The following is a 9,477-nucleotide window of genomic DNA, read 5'->3' as shown; positions in this document are numbered from 1 at the left end:
TTGCTTCCGGGCACAGTGAGGCTGTGGTTGCCATGTTGGTGACTGGCAGAGCGGCCATGTTGCTTATAGACGCGCATGCGGCCATGTTGAATATTCGGAGAGGAGTCCTGAGAGGTAACCTACGTTAAAATAGCACTCATAAAGAGCAACACCGTATAGTACAGATTTTTTTTTTTTTTTTTTTTTTTTTTTTGAGATGGAGTCTCACTCTGTCACTCAGGCTGGAGTGCAATGGCGTGGTCTCAGCTCACTGCAACCTCCGCCTCCCGGGTTAAAGTGATTGTCCCGCCTCAGCCTCCAGAGTAGCTGGAATTACAGCTGCGTGCCACCACACCCAGGTAATTTTTCTTTTTCTTTTTTTTTTTTTTGAGACGGAGTTTCGCTCTGTCGCCCAGGTTGGAGTGCAGTGGCGCGATCTCAGCTCACTGCAAGCTCCGCCTCCCGGGTTCCCACCATTCTCCTGCCTCAGCCTCCCGAGTAGCTGGGACTACAGGCGCCCACCACCTCGCCCGGCTAGTTTTTTCTATGTTTTAGTAGAGACGGGGTTTCACCGTGTTAGCCAGGATGGTCTCGATCTCCTGACCTTGTGATCCGCCCATCTCGGCCTCCCAAAGTGCTGGGATTACAGGCTTGAGCCACCGCGCCCGGCCTAATTTTTGTATTTTAGTAGAGACAGGGGCTTCACTTTGTTGGCCAGGCTGGTCTCGAACTCCTGACCTCGTGATCTGCTTACCTCAGCCTCCCAAAGTGCTGGGATTACAGGCGTGAGCCATTGAGCCCGGCCTGACACAGAGTTTCATTCTTATCACCCAAGCTGGTGTGCAGTGGTGTCATCTCAGCTCACTCCGCCTCCCAGATTCTAGCTGCCTCAGCCTACCTAGTAGCAGGTATTACAGGCGCCTGCCACCACGCCCAGTTAACTTTGTATTTTTAGTAGAGATGGGATTTCACCATGTTGGCCAGGCTGGTCTTGAACTCGTGACCTTAGGTCATCAGCCTGCCTTGACTTTCCAACGTGCTGGGATTACAGGTGTGAGCCACCGGCTTGGCCTTTTTTTTTTTTTTTTAATGGAGCTCCCTGAATGGAAACATTTCCAGAATCACTGACTTATCCAATGTCTACATGATGCCATACACTGTGTCCAAAAAATACAAAAAAAAATAGTTTGACTGGCATGGCTCCTGTTTTCAAAGAGTTTATGATCTGGTAAAGGAGCTATGAGCCAGTTTATTAATACTGAACCATCTTTACAGCATGAGGTAGCATGAGCATAGACTTTTTAAAAAACAAAAAAAAACAACAACAACAACAACAACAAACGTAATTTCAAAGAAGAGGAGGACTGCAAGTTTAAGGACCCAGGAAGACATTGGAAAGAAGCTGGCATCAAGGTGCAGGCTTGAAGTGACCGCTAAGGTTTCAGTAGGTGAAGGTATAGGAGGGAAATCCAGGTCTAGAATATGATAAAGGCAAAGGTCTAGACTAGAGGTAGGAAAGCACGGTGTGTGTTATTGTCAATCCGGATTAGTTCGCCAGAACATAAAGATTTGTATTTGGGAATATTGGGAGAAATTTTAGGTTCCCAAATTTGAGGCCAGATTGCAGAAGGTATATGGTACCTGAGTAAAGACTTGGCAATTTATTCAGAATACAATAGGAAACAAAGTTTGTAAATAGAAATGTTTCAAAATTGATCTACTGTTCTAGATAAATTGAAGTGAGGAGGAAGGAGATTTAGGAGAGGAGAAAGATCGTTAGTAGTCCATTGTAACTAAGTGTCTGATGAGAAGAACTTTAACTAAAAGCTGGTTATGAACAGTAATGAAAAGGAAGGGGTGAATATGAAGGGAGCTATTGAAAGATTGTAATATGACTTTTTTTTTTTTTTTTTTTTTTTTTTTTTTGAGACGGAGTCTCGCTCTGTCGCCCAGGCTGGGGTGCAGTGGCCAGATCTCAGCTCACTGCAAGCTCCGCCTCCTGGGTTCCCGCCATTCTCCTGCCTCAGCCTCCTGAGTAGCTGGGACTACAGGCGCCCGCCACCTCGCCCGGCTAGTTTTTTGTACTTTTTAGTAGAGACGGGGTTTCACCGTGTTAGCCAGGATGGTCTCGATCTGCTGACCTCGTGATCCGCCCGTCTCGGCCTCCCAAAGTGCTGGGATTACAGGCTTGAGCCACCGCGCCCGGCTGTAATATGACTTTTATCCATTCAGTAAGTATTGAGTGACTACTATGTGTTAGATACTATGGAGATTTAGTAGTGATCAAAATACTCATTTCCATCTGATTTTCTGAACTTAATTTACTTTTAGGGAATTTACACTGTCTTTTGGGATGTGTAACTTTGTTTTTTTGTTTTTGTTTTATTAAGACAAACCTCACTCTTTCACTGCTGGAGGGCAGTGGTGCAAAGAAGTAGCACAAGTACTCCTGAAAGTCAATCAAATCAAGGGCAGCTCTCAGAAGTTTTTGCTTTCACATTAACTCTGGGTAAATTATTACAGTGGCATATTGGGCAAATTTTTTGAAGTACAGGAAGGTCTCTTATCATGATATTCTTATAGAGAGATTCTTTTTAGACTCCTCTTGACCAGTTTGCTGCTCAAAAGAAAGATACTGCTTTCTTGTCAGCCCAGCAGCCACAGAGGAGGAGGAGGAGGAGGAAGGAAAAATGCAGACAGACTTCTTCTAGTCAAAACAGAGTGTAAGCCTAATTTTGAGCAGATGGGTGCTGCATGCATTACACTTCTGAACTTTTCCTCATGTCTGCTGTGGTAGATTGCTTCCAGAGTTGGCCACAACAATGCCTCCCACCCACTTGCCTTCAGGCAGTGTGACTTTGCCCCCTTTCAATCAATAAGTAAAGCTTATTCTCCCTCCTCTTGAATCTGAGCTAGGCTTCTGACTAGCTTTCACCAAAAGAATGTGGCAGAAGTGATATTCCCTGAGTTCTAGACCTTAAGAGGTCTGGACCTTAAGAGGCATTACAGCTTCCGGGGTTTGGTTTGGTTTGGTTTCTAATTTTTGAGAGAGAGTCCCTGGGTCTGTTCCATCTAAACACTATTGAAGCAAGACACAGATCTGAGGGACCTCCAGATGTGCTGCCACAGCTTCTGTTTCTGCCCTCTTGGAACCCTGGGCCTTCATGGAAGTCCAGTTACCCTGCTAGACCATTTGAAAAGAGAGACCCTGTAGGATGAAGGATGGTAAGGAGAGAGGGTTCAGCATTACAGTCAGCCATCCAAGTAGCCAGAAGTGAGTGAGGCCATCTTGGCTTCTCCAGTCCAAATGAAAGCTGCCTGAATGAGCCCAGTCCTCACCACATGGAACATAGACAAGCCATCCTACCAGGCACTCCATGGAATCATAAGCAAATATGTAAGTATTAAGACACTAGGCCAGGTGTGGTGGCTCACACCTGTAATCCCAGCACTTTGGGAGGCCGAGGCAGTTTGATCACGAGGTCAGGAGTTCGAGGCCAGCCTGGCCAACATAGTGAAACCCCGTCTCTACTAAAAATACAAAAATTAGCCGGATGTGGTGGTATGTGCCTGTAGTTTCAGCTACTTGGGAGGTTGAGGTAGGAGAATCACTTGAACCTGGGAGGCAGGTTGTGGTGAGCTGAGATGGTGCCATTGCACTCCAGCCTGGGCGACAGAGCAAGATTCTGTCTCAAAAAAAAAAAAAAAAAGAAGAAGACACTAGTAGGCTGTGTGCTGTGGTGTGTGCCTGTAATCCCAGCTGCTTTGGAGGCTGAGGTGGGAGGATCCCTTGAACTCAGGAGTTCAAGACCATCCTAGGCAACATACGAAGACCCCATCTCAAACAGTACTAACTGTATACTTCACTTTTTTTTTTTTTTTTTTGAGATGGAGCCTCGCTCTGTTGCCCAGGCTGGAGTGCAGTAGCACGATCTCGGCTCACCTCCGCTTCCCAGGTTCAAGCAATTCTTCTGCTTCAGCCTCCTGAGTAGCTGCAACTACAGGCATGCACCACCATGCCCAGCTAATTTTTGTATTTTTAGTAGAGACAGGATTTCACTATGTTGGCCAGGCTAGTCTCAAACTCCTGACCTCGTGATCCACCTGCCTTGGCCTCCCAAAGTGCTGGGATTACAGGCATAAACCATCGTGCCCAACCCTTCACTTTTTACTTGATTCTTTGGATGAACGTTTTTTTCCCTCAAGTCTTGTGCATATCTGACTGAAAACAGAATATCCACTAGGATTAGTCAACCTACCATTATTAAATGTTAGAATAGATAAGGAAATATAAAGGGAAGTCAAAGTTGGGTCTAATTGAGAATAAGGCTAGTGAAATCTGTTTTGGGGATCAGAAGACAAGTGTTTGTTGATTGGCTAAGAAGTTCCAGTGACGGCTGGGCATGGTGGCTCATGCCTGTATTCCCAGGACTTTGGGAGGCTGAGGCGGGCGGATTACGAGGTCAGGAGTTTGAGACCAGCCTGACCCACATGGTGAAACCCCATCTCTACTAAAAATACAAAAATTAGCCAGGTGTGATGGCTCACGCCTCTAATCCCAACGACTCGGGAGGTTGAGGCAGGAGAATCACTTGAACCCAGGAGGTGGAGGTTGCAGTGAGCCAAGATCACGCCACTGCACTCCAGCCTGGGTGACAGAGCGAGACTACATCTCAAAAAAAAAAAAAAAAGTGCCAGCGACAATAACCAGAGTTATAGGTGCAGGAGTTACTGAGAGACGAGAATGTGTCAATAAATTCTGCGCCTTGTTCAGGGGTGACACAGGTTGAATTCTCTGAGAAGCAGATGCTGGGACAGAATTAGCAGTACAGAAGTTTTACTGGGGAATAACACTGGTATAAGGAAAGACAGTGGGGGAAAGGGGGAGTGGAATTGATTAGGGAGACCTGTCAGACCATCATGCAGACCTGATAAAGTCTCTACCAGTCCAGTAGGAATTTCCAGAGCAAAGATTGTTCATTAGAGTCCTATGTTCCAATGGCTAAGCCCTTGTACCTTGCTCAGTTTTGGGCCAAGGATTGGAGAAGAGCAGTACAGCTGGAGGTTGTCAACTAACCAGGCTCCTTGCAGCTTGTTAGCCAGTTCTTTCTTGAAGGAACATCTCAAAAGCAGTCCATCTCTGTGTCTGCCAAACAGAGTGCGATGGATCTTTTACAGGTTCTTTTTTTTTTTTTTTTGAGTCGGAGTCTTGCGCTGTCTCCAGGCTGGAGTGCAGTGGCATGATCTCAGCTCGCTGCAACCTCCACCTCCCAGGTTCAAGTCATTCTGTTGCCTCAGCCTTCCAAGTAGCTGGGATTACAGGTGCCTGCCACCACACTTGGCTAATATTTATTTTTGAGATGGTGTTTTGCTCTTGTTGCCCAGGCTGTAGTGCAGTGGCATGATCTTGGTTCACTGCAACCTCCTCCTCCTGGGCTCAAGTGATTCTCCTGCCTCAGCCTCCCGGGTAGCTGGGATTACAGGCCTCTGCCACCACACCTGGCTAATTTTGTGTTTTCAGTAGAGATGGGGTCTCACGACGTTGCCCAAGCTGGTCTTGAACTCATGAGCTCAAGTGATCCACCCGCCTCAGCCTGCCAACGGGCTGGGATTACAGGAGTGAGCTGCAGCGCCCGGCCTTGCATAGGTTCTTAAATGGCAACTGCATTGATTCCTAAGTTGTATAGGTTGAGTTAATATACTTGAGAGTGGTTATTGTGAAAGGTGAATTCAAGAGAATTGTATGCTCCCTTTCCCTTCTCCACTTTAGAATTACAAGTTTGAATTCCCTCTCTTGGATTCCACAGGACACTGTCCATTATCTCTCATAGTTCCTTTCACCCCCAAATAAAAGTATTTGTTTAAAGCTAGGCACCATGGTATGTGCCTGTAGTCCCAGGAGGCTCAGATGGGAAGATCAGTTAAGCCAAGGAGTTGGAGTCCACCATGTGCAATACTGAGACCCTGTCTCTTAAAAAAAAAAAAAAAAAAAAAAAAAAAAAGAGTATCTGTTTACATTTTCCCGCTGAGACTGAGCTCCCTAAGGGCAGAAGTTTATTTTACAGTCAAACATCATATAATGATGTTTTGGTCAACTATGGACCACATGCAGAACAATCGTTCCATAAGATCATAATGGAGCTGAAAAATTCCTATCACCTAGTGACGTTGTAATTGCCAGAATGTTGTAGCACGGTTACTTCATTTTAAATAAATTTAGTGTAGTCTAAGCATACAGTGTTTATAAAGTTTACAGTAGTTTACAGTAATGTCCTAGACCTTCACATTCACTTACCATGCACTCACTAACTCACCCACAGCAACTTCCAGTCCTGCAATCTCCATTCATGGAAAGTGCCCTATATAGGTATATCATTTTTTAATCTTTCGTATTGTATTTTTACTGTACCTTTTGCATGTCTAGATATACAAATACCATTGTGCTACAATTGCCTACAGTATTTAGCACAGTAATATGCTGCACAGGTTTGTTGCCTAGGAGCAATAGGCTATACCATAGCCACACCTAATCTAGGTGTGTAGTAGGCTATACCATATTGGTTTGTGTAAGTAAATTCCATGAGGTTTGCACAACAACAAAATTGCCTAATGATACATTTCTTGGAATGTGTCCTGGTCCTTAAGCGAGGCATAACAGTATTTACTTTTGCACCTAACCAACACTTGGTCTCTTTTTTTTTTTTTTTTTTTTTTTTGAGACAGAGTTGCCCTCTGCCACCCAGGCTGTAGTGCAGTGGCACGATCTTGGTTCACTGCAACCTTCATCTCCCAGGTTCAAGCAACTCAAGTGATTCAGGCAATTCTCCTACCTCAGCCTCCGGAGTAGCTGGGATTACAGGCCACTACCGCCCGGCTACATTTTGTACTTTTAGTAGAGATGGGTTTTCGCCATGTTGGCCAGGCTGGTCTTGAACTCCCGACCTCAGGTGATCTGCCCACCTCGGCCTCCTAAAGTGTTAGGATTACAGGCGTGAGCCACTGTGCCCAGCCTAAAAATTATTTTGACTGGGAATTGAGAACTCTTGGTCTCTGAAACAGAGTAAATCCTCAAAAGTCAACTGAATGAATGAGCAAAGAAGCAGTCTCTTGCTTCTTGTAATAGCAATGACTTTATTCATCCAATTTGAACTAGATCCTCTGTTTCATGTAAAATAAGTGTTTTGCAAGCTGTATTTATTTATATATTCATTCCTGCAGGTTAGACTTAATTCAACTTCCAAAAAGATTGTCCAGCAAAAAGTTACTGAGAGTGGGAAATGGTGGGGCTGAGCATAGAGATAGGGTCAATTGTAAGAAGGAAGAAATTAAAGGCTCTAAGAAGAGAAAGAATAAATTAGGGATGAAGGGAGAAAAGAAATAGAAATAAAAGCTATTAAATAAGAGGAGGTCAGTGAAAGGAGAAAAAGCAGGAGAGGGAAAATAATGAAAAGGAGGCGGAAGGAAAATAAAGTAGAGCTGTGAAAAAGCGGGGTAGGGATTCAGGCTTAGTGCTGGCCTGCCCAAGGAAGTGTCCATCAATAGAAGCTTCACTGACAGCTGTTACCATAATGGGAACTGGCACCTAAAGAGAGGGCAAGTCTGGTTTAATTAGTTAAATGGCATTATCTGTGTCTAGTGGGGGTGGGAGAGGTTAAGGGGATGGAAGGATTGGTGACCCACCTCCTTCCACAGGCTGAGAGGAAAAGCAGATCTACAAAGCTTTGCCAGAAATGAAAGATTCCCATGCGTTCCTATTCATCAGTTACATTTTAAAGGGGGCTTGTACTGCTCTGGTGGGGGCAACTAGAATTAAACATTGGTTCTTTATCTTAAATTAAGAGTAGGTTTATACCGGGCATAGTGGCTCATGACTGTAATCCCAGCACTTTGAGAAGCTGAGGCAGGCAGATCACTTGAGCCCAGGAGTTGGAGACCAGCCTGGCCAACATGGTGAAACCTTGTGTCTACAGAAAATATGAAAAATTAGTTGGGTGTGGTGGGGCGCACCTATAGTCCCAGCTCCCTGGGAGGCTGAGATGGGAGAATCACCTGAGCCTGGGAAGTTGAGGCTGCAGTGAGCTGTAATTGCGCCACTGTACCCCAGCCTTGGTGACAGAGTTAAGACTGTCCCCCCGCCCCTAAAAAGGAATAGGTTTACTCACCTCTTTCCCTTCTTACAGGCAGCCTCACATCCAGAATCTTAAATGATGTAGCAGAAAGCAAGTGCCATCTCTGATGAGTGAAAGTGGTGCCATGACTGGGATTCTGCCTACCTGAGTTCTGTTTTTGTTTTGTTTTGTTTTTTGAGTCAGTGTCTCACTCTTGTCACCCAGGCTGGAGTCCAGTGCTATCATAGCTCATTGCAGCCTTCATCTACCACCTCAGCCTCTTGAGTAGCTGAGACTACAGTGGAGTAGCTGGGGCTACACGTGCTTGCCACCATGCTCAGCTAATTATTATTATTACATATTTTTTGAGACAGAGTTTGTCTCTTGTTGCCCAGGCTGGAGTGCAGTGGCATGATCTCAGCTCTCAGCAACCTCTGCCTCCTGGGTTCAAGCAATTCTCCTGCCTCAGTCTCCTGAATGGCTGGGATTATAGGCGCGTACCACCATGCCCAGCTAATTTTTTGTATTTTTAGTGGAGACGGAGTTTCATCATGTTGGCCAGGCTGGTCTCGAACTCCTGACCTCAGGTGATCCACCCTCCTCAGCCTCCCAAAGTGCAGGGATTACAGGCATGAGCCACCGTGCCTCGCCAGCTAATTATTTTTTGCAGAGACAGGGTCTCATTGTTTTCCAGGCGTGTCTTGAACTCCTGGGCTCCAGCGATCCCACCCGTGTTGGCCTTCCAAAGTGCTGAGATTACAGGCATGAGCCACCGTGCCTGGCCCTACCTGGGTTCTTAATCCAGCTTTGCCACTGAGTGACTTTGGGCAAATCATTTTATCAGTTCCATCCCTTTAGCACTAACAGGCAATGATATTAGAATCTTACAAATCAATCTCCTCAGACTCAGGTAATCCTCCCATCTCAGATTCCTGATTGGCTGGGACCATAGGTGTCTACCATCACACCCAGCTAATTTTTGTATTTTTGGAAGAGGCAGTGTTTTGCCATGTTGCTCAGGCTGGTCTCAAACTCCTGGGCTCAAGCTATGTGCCTGCCTCGACCTCCCAAACTGTTGATATTATAGGCGTGAGCCACTGTGACAGGCAAAAAAAAAAAAAAAAAAAAAATTATACGTTTTATTTAACCCCATCCCTATGTGCTTCCTCTGCATTCTTAATGCTAAGAATCCTCCTTTGTCTTGTTGGTAGAAATTATTAGGGTTGAATTACATTTTTTTTTCTTTCTGATTATGACATCAGATCTCAAGGATCATAAAGTTTAATTCACCCTGGTTCTACAGATTGACTGATATCAGAAGGCTGATCTGTGGTTTGAAAAAGACTGAAAAGAAAGTTTCCAACCTCCAAACAAAACCCACACAAAAGCC

The sequence above is a fragment of the Macaca thibetana genome, chromosome 7 (assembly GCF_024542745.1).
Source record: "Macaca thibetana thibetana isolate TM-01 chromosome 7, ASM2454274v1, whole genome shotgun sequence".
Classification (NCBI taxonomy): Eukaryota; Metazoa; Chordata; class Mammalia; order Primates; family Cercopithecidae; genus Macaca; species Macaca thibetana.
This window is presented reverse-complemented; position numbering follows the sequence as displayed.